The sequence below is a fragment of the Anser anser genome (genome assembly GCF_964211835.1).
Source record: "Anser anser genome assembly, chromosome: Z".
Lineage (NCBI taxonomy): Eukaryota > Metazoa > Chordata > Aves > Anseriformes > Anatidae > Anser > Anser anser.
In genome coordinates this window covers 51,572,159-51,590,402 of record NC_139723.1, presented here as the reverse complement: position 1 = coordinate 51,590,402, position 18,244 = coordinate 51,572,159, and the positions used below count along the sequence as shown (strand labels likewise).

General features: G+C 40.3%; 1 protein-coding gene across 1 annotated transcript in view; it reads left to right on the top strand.

Annotated features, from left to right (window-relative positions):
- Positions 1-18,244, top strand: part of LOC310889524 (ADAMTS-like protein 1) — a 204,627-nt gene that overhangs the window by 47,980 nt on the left and 138,403 nt on the right. The window lies entirely within an intron of this gene.

The window sequence follows — 18,244 nt, the reverse complement described above, 5'->3', positions numbered from 1 at the left end:
TAATTTGGCCCAAATCTGAAGCAAACTTTCTGAGAAAGCCATCCTTTAGGAACAGAAACACAAATATTCACTACTAAAACAAACACATTTGCATTCTCATGACACTTCTTACTCCTGGAAGACTGAAGCTGGCTACACTCATAGATCCTACAATGGTCCTATATCTTAACTGTCTCTGTAGCTTAGGTATGCATTTTGAAGGTAGATGTACAGTACTCTAGCACTAATATCCCTGAGGAACTTCAGCTAAAGTAACCTTTTGCTCTTATACTCCACAGTGGTAGAATGATATAATAATTTTTACCTCATAAATATAATGACTGTATTTCCCAGGACCTTCAGCATTCAGTTTCTCCACCAACATTTCCCATACACGTACAAATACTACATCATTTTTGAGGATGGCCAAAGAAAAATAATGCTCACACTGCACTCCCCACTAATCTAAATAAATTTTAGATTTTTGGATGTGTTAAATTTAAAGTAACAGAAAGTATTATTATCACAGTGCTAGCCAGTCATATCTTTATGACAGTAGAGGTACTAGAACATTTTATAAAACATTTAATCACGCCCATTCAATTAGTCTGTGCAAGAATCATGAGTTAGTATAAATGACATTAAGATCAGTGTATGCTTACACAGATATTGTGTCAGCTCTGTGAACTCACCACAGGGCTGTTCAGCAGCATGTGAAATTTGGGTCTGCCCATGGCCTATTGGGTGCTCATAAGCTGTTCCTGAAGTTATTAATGGTGGAAAAGAAGAGGTAGTTGAATTGCCTTCTGTGTGCCTCAGCACTCCTTCCTGATTAAAAGTGCTATTTTTCACTCCCGTTGGCAATTTGTTCACAAGATGCAACATTTGGAAATTACAAGATCCTTCTCTCATGCTTCTCTCTTAATTTTTCATGTTTTTTGTAGCTTTAGAATTACCAGTAGCTTAGTGGTATATTTATGAGTCTTTGTTTAATGATTAGTTATTTAGCTGAAGTCTTTGTTTTATGTGCTAGCCTCCTCCTAGTTAAACTTAAATTCTGAAGAAACTTCTGACCATGTTCAGAACAAGAAAGCCACCTTCCAATATAGAGATTCAATAAGTTGCATTGTTAAATCTTTGATTCCCTGAAGAGTATGTTTGGAGAATCATGAAAAGATATTTACTTTATTTACAGAGGTGGGGTACAGGAGAGGTTAGGTAGTTGCTGATTCAGTGCTATACATGCTTCATTGGATAGGGTAGTACAGATGACCCTAAGAGTTCAGGAGTCATGCAAGTTGTCTGTGTCTTATCTGCTACCAAATTACCGAAACATGAATGTATTTATCTGCTGTGAAGAGATTGGCTACATTTCACCTTTGTTCTTTGTGTAAAATACCTATGAAATTAATGGAAATTAATCTCTAAGGATTTTTTTCCTCTTTCTGGAGTTTATGTTGAAACCCATAGGTGACAGAGTTTGAGCAACACTGTTTTTCAAATGAAAAATTCTTCTCTTATTGCCTTTTATTTCTTCTTAATTGTCTTGTTCCTCCTAACCACTTTAAATAGGTTTCTGTATGGATCTCTGTGTTATGTTAGTCACTTTTTCTTTCTGCTATTTTAAGGAAACACAGATGTAATACTTGGGTCTCATTCTGAGGTTGCCTCACGATGCAGTATACCCCATTGTTATAATGCTGCTAGCTTGAAGCACCATGTTGAAGTCAATTGAATGCCTTTTAGGATGAATAGGGCTTTAATATTCCACATTATAAACATAATGTTTAGTCTTGCTCAAAATGAAACATCATTAATCTTTTCTGGTTTTGCTTCCTCCCTTCCTTCCTCCCTTCCTTCCTTCCTTCCTTCCTTCCTGCCTGCCTGCCGTCTCTCCCCCCCTTCTTCCCTCCATCCTCACCTGCTTACTCTCTTCTTTTCCTTCTTTATCACCAATTGTTGTCACATGCTGACAGTACTGCTGACAATACTTTCAATGAGCTGTTGGAAATTCACCTGAAGAAATTTTCTGTCATATTTCATTGATTTCATTATATTGGGTTCTGATCAAGAGCCAGCCTTATGTGGTGCACACTAAAATCATACTGTAATTTGTTAAATGCATGGACTTCTTTTCCATTTCTGTGATTGACAGTTCATCTGTTCTGTTCTCTGGCACCACATTTTTTTATCCTTTCTCATCTGACAACTTTGCTTGATTGTGGGCTGTGCCCTTTCCTGCCATGTCCCTGTGACTGCCTGCCATATTTCTTGCTGTGTGTTTTCCCTTGATTATTCACTCAAGCAGCTATCTGAGTGTTAGTGCAGCTTTCTCTATTTCCTCACACTTTCATACTTTGGGCTCTAGACAAACCCTAATCAGGATGCAGCACTGGATTGCGAGGAGCATGGTCATGCATGCTCTGAAAGAAAGGCCTGTAACCCAGTCAGCAGTAACCATAAAAATTCTGGGACTTTTACTAATGAAAACAAAATCTCTTTCCTGTTATCCAGTTTCTTCTAACATTTCCCGTCTATAAACTAAACTCTTTGGATTCCTCTCTCTGATTCTGCTGAAAGGGAAGTATTCCAGTTTTGTTTTTGTGTTTCTCTATTTTCCTGATCATTTTCACTTGTTCTTCCTGTTATCATAGTCTTCATACTTGGTTCTCTTTCAATTTAATTTTTGTCTTCTGCTTGTCTGAATTCCACAAATACTCCTTTTGTTAACTCTGGCAAGGAAGAGCAAGAAAATCAGTCTTTGCTTTCTCAGGTGATCAAGGGTTATCCAGGGCTTCTGTTGTCTCCAGTACTAATGGCAGAATCTGCATGTGGCTGTGTGCCACCAGATCAGGATGATTATTTTATTTATTAAATGTTTTGCCAGGCAGCTAGGTGTTACACAGTGTTTCCAAAAAACAGCTCCCATCAGTATTGTAGCCAAAACTGCACCTGATGTAGATGAATACTTCCCTGAAGCCACATTCATAGGTCAGGTGCTTGCAGTCTGGACAGTCTCTTACATTTACACATGTGGCATGGTACTTCTGCTCTGCACTCCTCCTTCCCAGCCCAAGGAGCCCAACTTCACAGGGACTGGAAAAGTGATAATACAGCAGTTTCCCAGTCCATACAGAATCCCTGCGTCCCCTCCTTTCTCACAGGCACTTATCTTTTCACTTAATTTTCTCTCTCTTTTTTTTTTTTTTTCTCTCCCTGTAATATGAGCCACAGTGAAGTGTGCCATCTGAGGTCTTGCTTTTAACATTTTAGCCACAGGACAAGACAATAGCATTCCTTTGCCATGAAAAATCATTATAGCCCTCAGAAAGCTTACGGCATTCTAATATTAAAATGTTAAACTTTGAAAATTTCCATAATCAGAACATTCCCTTTTATCTAACTCCTACAGGGGTGTGACTAAGTAAGCTCTCCCACCAAAGGCAGAACTTGTAGCCAATGTCTCTGAAAGATAGTGTAAATTTGCTTGCAAAAACTTTTTAAAAAGAATGATGCTACAATTAATAGCAACGTTTAGTAGTATGGTGCCTATTAAAAATCCATAAAAATTGATATGATGTTTGCCTGGATTTTGTTAAAAGCTGTCTGGTTTCATACACATGCAAGTGTATAAGAGCTATTGACTCCTTTAAAATTCTCTAAGGAATCAAGATAAAGGGGCCAGCTTTTGCCTTCATTTATTTCAGCATAAACCTGGAATAATTTCACAGCAGTCATAGATTATTCTGCTATTGAAAAATCAACTCTGATACTAATTGTATGTTTATTATTATTGCTGCCATTACAGTTGTTGTTATTAAAGACTGTTAAATTATTTTCTGTTTATACTGGAATGGCAGAATGAAGCATATTATAGCTCTAATAGCAGGATTAGACCCAAAAATACAACAGCTGGTCACTCCTAAGGAGGCCTTCAGGGAAGTTTGCTATTATGAAAAGAATGGGGTTGGAAAAAGCACATTTGTTTCTTCTTTCAGAACTATCCATCTTTTTCCACGTGGTGGTTTTACCCATCTCGGCAGCTGAACTCCCCTGTAACCACTCTCTCACTTCCCGTCCTCAAAGAAAAAACGGGAGAGAATACTACAGAAAGGGCTCAAGGGTTGAGATAAGGACGGGAAGATCGCTCACCAATTATCATCATGGGCAAAACAGACTCAGCATACGGAGATTAATGTAATTTATTTCCTATTACTAACAGATTAGAGCAGTGAAAAACTAAAAGCAAACTAAAAACACCTTTGTCCTTTATACGCCCTTCTACCTCCTCCCCCCAAGCAGCGCAGGGGGACGGGGAATGGGGGCTGCGGTCAGTCCCTGTTGCTTCATCCCCGCCGCTCCCTCACGGTCCCTCTCTGCCCCTGCTCCCCGCGGGGTCCCTCCCACGGGATGCCGTCCTGCCCGAACTGAGCCTGCGGGGGCTGCCCACAGGCAGCAGCTCTTCAAGCACTGCTCCCACACGGCTCCGTACCACGGGGTCCATCCCCCAGGAGCAAACTGCTCCAGCACGGGTCCCCCACGGGTGGGCGGCCGCTCCCCCCAGACCCCTGCTCCTGCGTGGGCTCTGGCCAGCTGTGGGTCCCTTTGGAGCCGTCTGGAGCTGGCTCTGATCTGACACGGGGCAGCTGCTGGACTCTGCTGCGCCCCGCTACTAACAGGCCCTTGCAATGTAAACCCGATATACTCAATTACGTTCTTTTTGTATTGGAGGTTGTTAGTTAAAGAGAGCTGTATCTCATAAATTCTTATCTTAATGTCTGATATTTATGGTAGTGTTCATATGCTTTATTTACAAATCAATCACCAAATAGTACTAGAGGTAGTTTATAATCTTTTCTGACTGACTGACTGATTGATTGATTGATTTATAAGACTTTTTCCTGCTGAGCTGCATAGTGAATTCAAGTCATCTGACAGCAAGATTACTTCCCCCTTATTTACCTTTCACAAACTGATAAGTACCTGTAGTAAAAGTGGTCAGTCTATGGACCCCATGATGCTATGGACACAGGCTGAAAAACACTGACTTAAAAATAAATGATTAAATAAAAACATTAGGAAAGATTATTTAATAAAATGCCATGGCTTGAAATAACAAAAATCATTGCTTGTTTTTGAAGTCAGTATTGCAATGGAATTGATGGAATTGCAACCAACAAAACTGATTTGTACATCCAGAGCTATAGTTCATTTCAAGCTGAGTGCACTGGATTAAGAATATTTTTCCAGAAGTGTATTATGTATAGTTTTTTTCATCTACTTCTTAAGAAAAAAAAGAAAAAAAAAGTTTTTTTTTCTTTTCAAATATTAGTACTATAATATACTATAATAAATACTAATAATATACTATAATAAAGTACTAATGCTTACTATTTTGACATTACTCGTCATTACAAATCTATGATAAAAGAATTTGATAGTGAGTGATAGATCAAATAAATTGATAGGGGAAAATATTTCTAATATAAGTGAGAAATTATCTTCTGGATGTTCGTATGCAGCTTTGTCCAGTAGGGCTTGGATATGTATAATAGATGAATGAATAACATATAAATACAAAAAAAAAAAAAAAAAAGAATATCTGTCATTGTAGAATCATGGAATCATTTTGGTTGGAAAAGAACTTAAAGATCATCAAGTCCAACCATCCGCCTAACACTACAAGTCCACTGCTAAACCACGTCGCTAAGCTCCACATTCATGCATCTCTTAAATATCTCCACTTCACTGGGGAGACCATTCCAATGCCTAACCAACCTTTCCATGAAGAAATTCTTCCTGATATCAGATCTTAACCTCCCCTGACACAACTTGAGGCTGTTGCCTCATCTCTTAATACTTGTCACCTGAGAAAATTGACTGACACCCTCCTCGCTGCAAGTGGCTTTTGCGTAGCTGTAGAGAATGATGAAGTCATCAGCCTCCTTTTCCTCCAGACTGAACAGCCCCAGTTCCCTTCTCTGCTCCTCATAACACGTCTTTTTAGTCCCTTCACCAGTTTTGTTGATCTTCGAGCATGTTCAAGCAACTCAATGTCCTTCATTGGGGGGGCCCAAAACTGAACACAATAGTCACCAGTACTGGGTACAGAGAGACCATCACTTTCCTAGTCCAGCTTGCTGCACTGTTTCTGACGAAGGCCACGATGCTGTTGGCCTTCTTGGCCACCTGGGCACACTGCTGGCTCATGTTCAGCCAGCTGTTGACCAGCAACCCCCAGGTCTTTTTCTGCTGGGCAGCTTTCCAGCCACTCTTCTTCAAGGCTATACAGCTGCATGGGGCTGTTGTGAGCCCAGCGCAGGACCTGCCATTTAACCTTGCTGAATGTCATGTGAATGGACTTGGCCCATCCGTCCAGCCTGTCCAGATCCTTCTGCAGTCTTCCTACCCTCAAGGAGATCAACACTCCTGCCCATCTTGGTGTCATCTGCAACTTACTGAGGGTGCATTCGATCCCTTCATCAAGATCATTGATTAAAATGTTAAACAAATCTGTCCACAATACTGAGCCCTGGAGATCACAAGTTGTGACTGCCCACCAACCAGATTTAACTCCATTCACAGCAACCTTTTGGACCTATCCATTCAGACATGTTTTTGCCCAGTGAACTGTACGTCTGTCCAAACCAAGAGCAGCCACTTTCTCCTGGAGAAGGCTGTGGTAAACAGTATTGACTGCTTTTCTAAAGTCCAGGTAAAAACCATCCATAGCTTTTCCCTTCTTCACTAAGCAGGTGATCTTGTCATGGAGGGATATCAGGTTAGTCAGGCAGGACCCACCTTTTATAAACCCCTGTTGACTGTGTCTGATTGCCTGGTTGTCCTGTATGTGCTATGTGGTGGCACTCAAGATGATCTGCTCTGTGACCTTCCCTGGCACCCAAGTCATACTGATGGGCCTGTAGTTCCCTGTAGTTCCCCTCCTTCTTGATGGGCGTTGCATTCGCCAACCTCCAGTCAACTGGGATCTCTCCAGTCAGCCAGGACTCTGCTAAATCGTTGAAAATGGCTTGTCAAACACTTCTGCCAGCTCCTTCAGCACCCTTGAGTGGATCCTATCCAGCCACATATATTTGTGGGTGTCCTAGATTGCTAATCATTTTCCCCTGGATCATAGTGGCTTTATTGTTCCGCTTGCCTCTGTCTTCCTGCTCAGTGGGCTGGGTACCCTGAGAAGAATTAGTCTTACTAATATAGACTGAGGCAAAGAAGGCATTAAGTAAGTCAGCCGCCTTCTCATCCCTTGCCATTCTGTTGCCCTCCTGCATCCAAGGATGGAGATTCTCTTTAGTCCTCCTTTTCTTTTATGTAGTTATAAAAAGATTTTTTATTGCCTTTTATTGTAGTGGCTAAGTTAAGCTCTAGCTGGGCTTTGGCCCTTCTCATTTCCTTCCTGTATAACCTCACAACATCTTTATAGTCCCCCTGAATTGCCTGCCCCTTCTTCATAGACTCTTTTTTTTTTTTCCTCTTCTCAAGTTCCAGAAGAAGCTCTCTGGTCTTCTTCCCTGCTAGCATATCTTTCAGAACATAGGGACAGCCTGCTCAAGTACCTTTGAGGTTTCATTCTTGAAAAATGTCTAGTCTTCCCAGATCCTTTTGCCCTTTAGAACTATTTCCTAAAGGACCTGTCAACTAAATCCGTAAATAGGCCAAAATCAGCCCTACAAAAATGCAAAGCAGTAGTTTTACTACTATATATGCAATAATATGAAAGTTACACACTTGATCTTTTCCCTCATCCTCTTTTGCAGGTCTTTCTGCAGTGATGTTTTGTTAAATATTTTTTCCCACTGTATATTTACCACATTATGTTCTTTATATATACATACTTGTATTCCTATGTATATACATATATGTGTATGTTTATGGTTCTAAATTTTTACATCAGAGACAGCAGCTGCAGGTGCTTAATATCAGAACAGCGACATATGTGTTCTGCTTTAAGTAATAACTGTGCTATATTGCCTGTCAATCTTCAGACTAACTTGTGATTTAGGGATGTACAGTTTCTCTTTCTCCCTTCCCAAATACAGAGTGTTGTTTTATGGACTCTTCTGTTTCTGGCTCAACCTACAATATACAGCTAATCAGGATGAGGGTATCACTTAACACGGTGGCATGTTTGGTGCATGGATGTTGTACTCACTGGCACAATAAACCTGCTTACTATTAAAACATGGATTTTAAAAAACATGTATTAGGTGGGCACTTCAGCAGGCTTTTGAAGGCTCATGGATGTCTTCCTTTGGGACACACCTGGGGCACAGCTGCAGAAATTGGCCCCTGAGCCCCAGGCTGCTCCTAGTTAGTCCTTAGCTTGGGACCCAATTGTTTTGCATGCTCTCTTCAAGCATTTCAAGTCAGCTCTGGATTTGAGAAAGGAGAAGGCCAGGATTCTCTCCTGCCCTGATTGAAGCCCTGGAAAAAAAATAGCCTGCATTTCTTCCATGCTACAAAACTCATTGCTCTAATTTTAATCACTATTCTCATCCGTGCTTGCTACCATTAACACAGGGGATCAGATTCTTCCTTTGACAAGATCCCATTTTCCTGCACTTTAATTTGGCATATTATCTAACTCTCAAAAACTCTCAGAGGGAGAAATTTCCAAAAAGTGGTTTTTACCTGTTTTGCTGTTTAAGATTCATAGAAGAGTACTGAAAATACCCATCATTTGCCCATTTGATGGCAGAGTAGAGAAATGATGGCGTTTGTGCCATTAATTCTCTGCAAATGGGCATCATTTGTGTTTGTATCAGAGTGTATTCATTTTTAGAGGGAATTCAGTCCCCCAGGACGCCTTCCACTAATGATCTTTTTCTTCTGCCAAGACCATGACAGAAGTCAGGTTAAAACAAAAGAAAGCATTGGGGGAAAAAGTGTAGGTAATTAAATGTTGCTGGGATTTGAGTCTTCTGTCTTTCAGTTATTTCTGGCTCCTTTTCGTAGCTTTTTTTTTCTTTTTTTTTTCTCTTCTAAGCTACAAAAACTCCAGAAGAAAAATACAAAAGGTGTAAAGATAACTGTTTTATTTAGGCAAAAAGGTGGCTATTTTCCCCCAGACAAGCAGAAGGCATTACAACTGGATCAATTCTGAGTTGTTTTTTAGCTTAGCAAAGCCTTTTGGCCTGATGCTTAAAATGACTTTGCAGTTTCTGGGGTCTGCACAAAACTCCTGAACATAAGTACTCAAAAGCGATCCATCTTTTGGGGGACTGTATTGAAACCTAGATGCCTTCTGGGGAACCAGCGTTTCAAAAAGTACTGAATTCTTGATTTCTGACAGTCAGGTACTTTTGAGCTGTGTCAGGCTGAACAGCTTGAACTGCTGCTTGAGCCTTTCGTCTAATACTCTCCATCTTCATCTATCCCAAGTTACATGTATAGCAAACCTGAATTTTGTTTTGTTGTTGATAAGTATCATTGTTCTGAGATGAAAGAAGTAGCTTTGACATGACATTGTTCCACCACACTGAAATGAGTGGGATGGAGAACCTAATGACTCAGAAGTGTAATTGTCAAATGCTTAAATTGCTATTACCGTGCCAGGTAACAACATTTTTGTGGCAGAGAGTGGCAAGGAAATGGAGATATGTTTATTGTGTGAAAGAATCTGCATTTGCATTATTACAACTTCACTCCCCAGCCCTGAGCTATCAGTTTTCCACTTTATGATCCAACAGAGATTGGCACCACTGCAGAGGCTTTTTGTTCTAGTCTTTCAGCAGAAACAATACCTGCTGTTACTCCCAAGAAGACAAACTGTCTACTGCGCGTAGTGTCTTTGACCAGCAGCATACAGGGCACCTCCATTTGCCAAGGCAAAGCACACTGTAATTCACGGGCTTACCAAAAAATAAATAAAATAAAATAAAAATAAAAAAAATAAAAAGATCAATTTGGAGGCTCATTACAGATACCAGGAAGTTGTCTGTGTGCATGTAGTTCCTTAGCCTATCTAAGGCCTGAGGTGTGTAGAGTAGCCCAGGAGGTTTAGTGCTGTGTGAAGACAGCAATATGTCCATGCTGGCTGGGCAGCTTTGAATGTTCCCACCAACACTAATATATGGGTCTCACTAAAGGCCAAGGGAAGTCTTCCAGTTGTCATGAAGATCCAGGACAGGGTGGGGCTGCAGACCCCTTAGGTCCTCTGTCATCCCAACGTCTTCTCATAGAGCCTGCACGTACTCCTCTTACTCACTGAGGAGCTGGCTAGAATACCATATAGACTAGAAGTTTCAGCAGTGGCTTGGGAACCTGTGGTCTCTCTTAAGTATTTGAACTCTGGGTGAAGTTTGTCCTTTGATAACACAGATGACATGACTGCCTGAAGCACCAGAAAGCCCGTGCTGGCACTCTGTTTGTAGCAAGGCACTGCAGCTGGATCCCCATTTATCCAGCCCGACAGAGAACAGGCTTCTGCCAACAAAAGAAGTCTGTTTGAGAGTAGGAAGCTTGTACATCCAACAGAAGAGAGGTCTGAGTGTCAGTATCAAGCATGCCACAAAGTCATGCCAGAGCTGACAAAGGATCACAGTCAAATGTAAAGTGTCACAAGAGCCGATTAAATGCTTTTACAGTTTAGTGCTTCATCGTCTGGGAGAAGAGAGTGGGTCCAGAGGGCAGACTTCATAGAATTTGCTTTTGATTTCTCAAGCACATTGTTCTGAGGATACTTACAGAGAAGTGCCTTGGTGAGTTTTGATTTATAATGGCCTGTGCAATCACTTTCTGCTGTAGTATTCTTACCCTCTTTCACCAAACCTGGCAAATCTTTCCCTTGGAAATGCTAAATAAGCGAGATGATAATCCAGATGATATGTGGGAATCTTTTAGAGAAAATTTAGTATTTCAGTAATAAGCTGCTATAGAGCACTGCCTTGAAAAAATTTTTTTTGTTGTTGTTGTTGTTGTTGTTTTCATTCTCCTCCATCAATGAGAGCACAGGTATGCAGGAATATAGCAGAAGCTCATTCTTACTTTGGCAGAAGATTGGCATATGAACCCACATCTAGCAAAACCAAGGGAAAGTATGAATGAGATGGATAAGGGAAGATGAGTGCTTACAAAAGCATCTTTTCTTCCGCAGCAGGTTTTCTCTTGTCATCTGTCTATAAACTCTTTGAACTTAATTCTGTTTAAATATTGCTCTTTATGGAATGATAGAGTCTGGATTTCTGTATCATCAGAGAATGAACTAGATGTGGCTTCGTTTCCAGATATCTGGGCTTTCTTATGTTGGCCCAAACAGTAAATTGGTTGTGTGTATGACTGAACCTGCAAAATTCAACCTTTTTATGTAGGAAGATTACTTCTAATGAAATTTGCCTATAAGGATAGGAGTTGCCTTTTTCCCACATCCAAGACTTTAATGTATCTATAAATCCTCATTTAGAAGTTGCAGCTTTTAAATGAATTTAATTACTTCTTTTTAAATCAAGGGTGGTTTCAGAATGAGGTTATGTTTATTCTTTTCCCTGAGGGAAACCTGAGTAATAGGCACTTATCTTGAGTTTCTTCTGCTGCTAGATGTTTGCTGTTTGCTTCTAGAGCTATGGCTGAACCATTGACTCCCTAAGTACTGTGTCCAACATGCTGGCGATGCTCCATGAGGGTCATTGTCTGGGTTCAAAAATAGTAATAGCTGAGAATCGTGACTGCCCTGAAATGCTGGGCTGATGGGGTAGATACCAGACAGGATCTGCAAATCAGTTACACTGAATTACTGAGCTGGCCAGCCACATCCTTATTGTGCTGGATGGTGGATCTCAGTCACTAAAGTGGTTATTTTTAATGATTTGGCTACTGATCAGTGACAAAAGCTTGTTTACACTGCCTGAACAGCTGTAAGTTGCTCTTGGCTCACGTGCCAAACAAGCCCGTTGGCTGCACACGTCACTGGGCCTAGCACATGCCACTTCTACCAGCACAATTAAGAATTGCCTTGCCATTGTCGAAAATCATCTTACAGTCGCTGTTTGTGGTGTGGTTCCACCTAAATTCTGTGGCGTAAGAGGATCCAGCCTGGTGCTTGGTGCTGCACAAGAGCGTGCCTGTCGCAGGATGGTGTCATGTCTGGAGGCAGGCTGTGCTAGGTAAATGCTGAGGCTGGAAAATGTCAGCACGAAACATAAGGTGAACTGAAAGGCAGACACCACTGCAACAGGGGCTGCATGTTCCTATATCACAGACACCAGTCTGGTTCCAGCTTGCCATACAGCCTGAAGCTTGTTCTATCCACAATAATTTAAAGAGTACAACAGCTCTTCACCCTGATTGTAAAATGGTATTTTGGACTCAGTTGAAACAGTGGCTCGGATCCAAAACTTTCTTCAGCTGAGCAGTGACAATCTACATAAGTCCCAGATTGAGCCCCACATTAGTATCCATGTGAAGGGCAACTTTGTTTTTCTCAGAATCTCAGAAATACTTGTGTTTGAACTGCAGACATGCCCTTTGAAAAACAGAGAGATTTATTTATAATTGGCTAGATTTGCAAGCTCGCTTTATTACATTATTTCCTGCCCAGGGTTTCTTAATACTGAATAGAAATGATTATGAAAACTTCTTACTTCAGGGCATTTCCAGGCTAGCAGGGCTGAAGCAGAACCTGTCATTGCTGGTCCAGTTTTATTTCTGGAAAAATCTGCTAAACTGAGCCAGAGTTCAAGTCCACAAGGGGAACACATACACGAATAACATTCATGCACGCACTCAGTGAATTTGTTCCAACCCCCGTTGTTGGACTTGCAACCTAATGCCTTTAACTTATGCATAAGCAGTTGTTCTGTTAACTTGATAACCTTTTTTTTTTTTTTCTTGCAGTGTCTTGTAAAAATTTCTTTATTTATATATCTCAGAGTCAGGAATATCCCCATCATTCTGTTTTGCCAACTCACTGGCTATCAGTGGAGTAAAACTGGGAGTGGGGGAGAATCAAACTCAGCATGAAGTGTGGGACTTCAGCCTAAAATGTAATATGGAATCTTTACCTCTGAGCAGAACTGTGGTATCTTAAGCCAGAAAACAATACAGGCTCTGCCAGCGAGGGATTAGCTGTTATTATTCTGGCTTTTTGTTGCTAGCTTTTTATGCTAAACCCATAAAGATAATAAAAAGTCAGCCCACTTTAGAGTATACATTGTCATAGGATGAGATGCTAAAGAACTGGGCAGGGAGGTGATACTCACCTGTGACTTCCCCACTCTAGTACTGCATAGCTGATATCTTCCATATACTGTGAAAAGCCTGTGACTTCCAGAGCTCTGTATAATCTGCCTGTGCTGCTTTATGGGCATTTAACCACAACAGCAACATGCTTCATAGGAATGCCTTTAGAAATATGTAAAAACTTCATCCAAAGTGTACTGAATTTACAGGTGCATTTTCTTTATTTTAATGGGGTTTGGATTAGGCTATCAGGGAACTGAATGGAGCTGCTTCTGACATTTTGTGTGGTAACAATCTGCTCTTCAAGCCTCTGACTACACTTCAGCAACTTGAAACTCTGAAGATTTCGGTGTGGAAAGTCTGTGCTTCATTACCCTTCTTTAAGTGGAGGAAACTTAATGTGTAATAGAAATGAAATGAAATGAAACAAAAACTGCTTACTTCAGAACATTTCTAGGCACAATGTGTTACAGTAATCCATTTTCATTCCTGGTGGGGGCTTCCTTCCCAACACTTTATGGATTGAAAAAGACTTATCTCCCTAAACCCCCCAGGATATATTAAGATTAAGACTAGAATGCATTGGAAAAGGAAGTTTCCATCCCACAGAAACTTCAGAATTTCAACATTGGTTCCAATTTCAAACTAAGATGAGGAGTTGAAATTTCAAAGCTTTTCAAAGTGAAATATTCCCCAGACCTTTGATTCACAAATGTCAGTATTTTGCTTCAAACTATGTCCACCAAACCTTTGCTCTGAGCTGTGGATTGGAGGCACAATATCCCTATTCATTCCCTTGCCTAACCTAGGCAAGCAGTATCTTCCATGGTGTTTATTTTCATGATGAATCTTTAACCACCACTGGTCAGGTCAGTATGTCCATATGTCAGTGGTCATCTAAAAAAACAGGCTTTTCTAGTTCTGCAGCCTAAGTTGACCTACTTTTCCTGAAAGGTGTGTCTCCCGTAGTGTGTTGTATCTTCAGCAGAGTCCATTGCAACTGCAGTTCCAAAACCTATTCTCTTCATTTTGTTCCTGTTCTGACTAGATATTGCAAGAAACACCTCTGCCTTCCTTGCTAACTCTCTGCAGACCTTGGGGGTGGTGGTGATATGTTTTTACCTGTACCTTCATCCTTTTCTCTGCTGCCTTGTTGGAGAGTGACAGCAATGTTATGGACGTTACATATTCTCACCCCAGCTCAACCAAACTTAAGTTTCTCCTGCTTGTTGAGACAAAAGTTATTATTCCTCTCAGGAACTGTGTATTTTTTCAGGAGCACTTTAATATTTCCTTGTCTGACCCTTTATTTTCATAAGTGTCCAACCTGTATACTGTTTTCATGTAAGAGATAATAAAAAGTAATACAAGAGATTAGGAACAATGTTTTTTTTGATTTTAAAGCATTGAGGACTCCATTGCAAAGACTATCTGGCTTTTTACTGACTGTAATTATCTGCAAAAGATGGAAGAAGGATTTACCTCAGTAGGAAAGGGGAAAAAAACAAACAAACAAAAAAAAACAGTGAACAGTGAAGTGAACTTGGAAACAATATCTCATTCAGGCATCAGTTAAATTAATCATAGAAGAACCTTTCCCTAACCCCCAGCCTGACCCTCCCCTGTCCCAGCCCCATGCCGTTCCCTCGGGTCCTGTCGCTGTCCCCAGAGAGCAGAGCTCAGCGCCTGCCCCTCCGCTCCCCTCGTGAGGGAGCTGCAGGCCGCCATGAGGCCTCCCCTCAGCCTGCTCTGCTCTGGGCTGAGCAAACCAAGGGACCCCAGATGGACAGTCCCTTCCCTCGATCAGCAAGCAGCGCCATGCTTGATGCATCCCCGGAGCATTTATTTTGGAATGTATTTTGCATCACCCTATCCCCAGCTCACTATCCCTCAGCCACTCCTCATACATCTTGCCCTCTAGGCCCTTCACCATCTTTCTTGCCCTCTAGGCCCTACACCATCTTTGTTGCCCTCCTTTGGACACCCTTTAATAGTTTTATGTCCTTCTCATATTGTGGTGCCCAGACCTGCACACAGTACTCAAGGTGAGGCTTCACCAGCGCAGAGCAGAGCAGGACAATCCCTTCCCCCGACCAGATAGCAATGCCTTGCCTGATGCACCCCAGGGTACAGCTGCCAATTTTGACTGCCAGAGCGCTCTTCTGGCTCACATTCAACTTGCCATCAACCAAAGCCCCCAGATCCCTCTCTGCAGGGCGTCTCTCCACCCTTTCATCACCCAGTCTGTACGTACAGCCAGGGTTGCCTTGTCCCAGGTGCAGAATTCAGCGCTTGCGGTTGTTATACTTCATGTGGTTGGTGGCTACCCAGCCCTCTAATTTGTCAACATCTCACTGCAGAGTGATATTTGACCACTTCCACAGTTTTAGTGTTTTTTTTAATTAAAAAATAATTATTATTTTGTTGTTTCAAATCTCCTCTAATCACTCATAATATACATAATATACATATTCCAACAGCTCTGAATATCTATTAGGACAGATAAGCTAATATAGGTAACCAAAAAGCCAACTGGGAAACTTGGGGAGAAACAGTAAATTTGTTTCATTTCATCAAAGTTTCTGAAAGTATACAGTTATCTGAGAGACTTTACCAAGTACAGGAAGATGTACACGTTCTGTGCATGCTATTTAAATTTTGGTGTTCACTTGAGGTCTCCTTTTTGTTTCATGTTTCCATTTGAAATACAGCATTTTCAGTAAAATAATTATTTTTGTGCCATACAATGGCAATGGATGTCTGTCTCAAAAAGAACAATGAACCTCAATATGACTTCCTTTTACACCTGGGATTTTCCTGGTGGTTTCCTCTACAAGTTGTGACTTAGCCCCAGATTGCTCAATTTATAAATTGACTTTAATCAGAATGCAGCCCATGGCAACTTGTGAGTTGATGATTCACAAAGTTAAAAAGGCTTTAAAGTAGTAAAGGCTGTTTTTGAAATTGGTTGCCTCATCTCTGAGTTTCAAGTCCAGCCCTTTTCACATCCAGGCAGTTCGCTTGTTTTTTTCAAAATAGGTGGAAACGTGTAGATTTGGATACCATTCTAGACTGTATCATTGAATTAATATAAAATATGTTATGGACAGGCATGGAAGGGAATTCTGGCCTTTCCAATGATGTATGCATTCTTCAGCAGGACACTTCTCACCCTGGCGGTTAGTGATCTGTAGTGGTGCACTTGAAGGAAAGTTATCTGAGTTGTAGGCATTGTGTCAGACAGTTTTCAGATCATGCAAATGATTATTTTTTCCACTTCTTGTTTTTACAGAGACATTCATGAAAGTGAAGTAAATCACTTTGTATTTATAAAAGGTGGTTCACTCCTTGTGAGGATATTCTTATTCAGAAGAAAGTAATAAATCTTACATGGTATCACTGATAGAATATATCTGTAATTGGAAGCTTTGTATGGAGTAGTCACAGTCAAGATAATCTTAATTTTGGTTCAGCTGTCTAAGCATTATTTGCCAGGGTGGTTTTAATGTCATAAAATGTCTCTTGCAGTCTTGGTGTGACCAGTTTCTTAAAGAAATGTATCATTATTGCTTGACTATTACTCCATTAGCCTTCGTTAGTTCCCATGAAGACATTATAGTGTAATGCAGAAGCATGGGAGACTGACCCAGTTCTGACCTAGTAGAAGTGGGTAAAATCAAAGAAATTTGGCGGTAGTTTTCATCAACCCTTAATCTAAACTTGTAATGTTTGAAATTAAATTAATTATGATATCAGTATGACAGTTAACCAAGGAAAATGTTATTCTTTCACTAGTAAAATAATGATGTTAGAAATGGGAACTGAACAGCTGAAAGCAAATACCAAGCCTTAATCAAGGCCTACATTTTCACAGCAGAAAACACAGGAAATGTCAACATCACAAGTACAGCTAGCACTAGCAGGGATCTGCAATTGTGCACACACAAATAAGACATGTTAGTCTGAATGTTTAAGTGGGCAAGTTACATATGCAGCTTTTATGAGCCTGGAGGATAAGTGTCCTACTTGCTCTTAACAGTTTATAAGTCAACTCTCTGATTTTAACTGAAGCTCACAGATGGAGGAAATTTTAAAGCTGAACTTAACACTTTATTTAAAATTCCCTCTGTTTATATATACTCTTTGTTTGGCTGAGTCTTAGCACAAACTCCTTAGAAGCAGAATTTATACACAATTATTTTTTCATTGCTACCTTTACATGCCAGAATGCTAGAAGGCCTTTCATTTTCTAATATATGTAAAGATAATTATAATACTGTATGGACTTGCTTAATTTCTTGAATTTCAAGTATTTGTGTATAAAATTCATAACATGGATCCAGAATTCGAAGTTCAAACAAAAGACCTATATTAGCACCATGCTAAATAAATTTATATTCCATTTATTTAATTTTAAGTCTACTTAATTATACATTTGTATTTGATTCTCCTGGGAACTATATGTTGTTTATGAATTGAGAAGCCTAGCTTACCTATTTAAGTTTTAAAATTTTGAACAAAACAATTTACACGTAAGTGTAAAGCCAGTTTCTAAGCAGGTAATTACACTTCTGAATCTAAGTTGTGTTTTTTTTAACAGTTTCTTCTTCCTTTATCAGATCTTTAAGTCTGAACGCAGTCTTTGACTGTGTGGAGTAGGATTATTGTCAAACATAATTAAAACCACATGTTTTTTCCAAATGTATAGCAGGTAAAATTTCCCTGAGATCTCAGCCATTTTACTATTATTTATCTGTGCTGCTCTGTGCTACTCTTTTCTTTTATCTATGTCTGCTGTCTAAGCATCTGTCTTCCTACCTATTTCAGGTATTTTTCGTTTTGAAATTCTTAAGAAGTACAATTTCTGATAGGATCCTGACCATGATGTGTTGACAGTGCCCTAAAAAAACAACCTCCTACAATAATCTTTTCTTTCTCTGGACTGCAAAAGCTATTTGACTACTAAACTGCTCACTATCTCATGTCTGAAACTCCCATCCAGATTTGCTCAACCTCTTTCATTGCTAATGTACTTTATGGCCCTCTAGAGATGCTGAGAGAGAAATTGGCA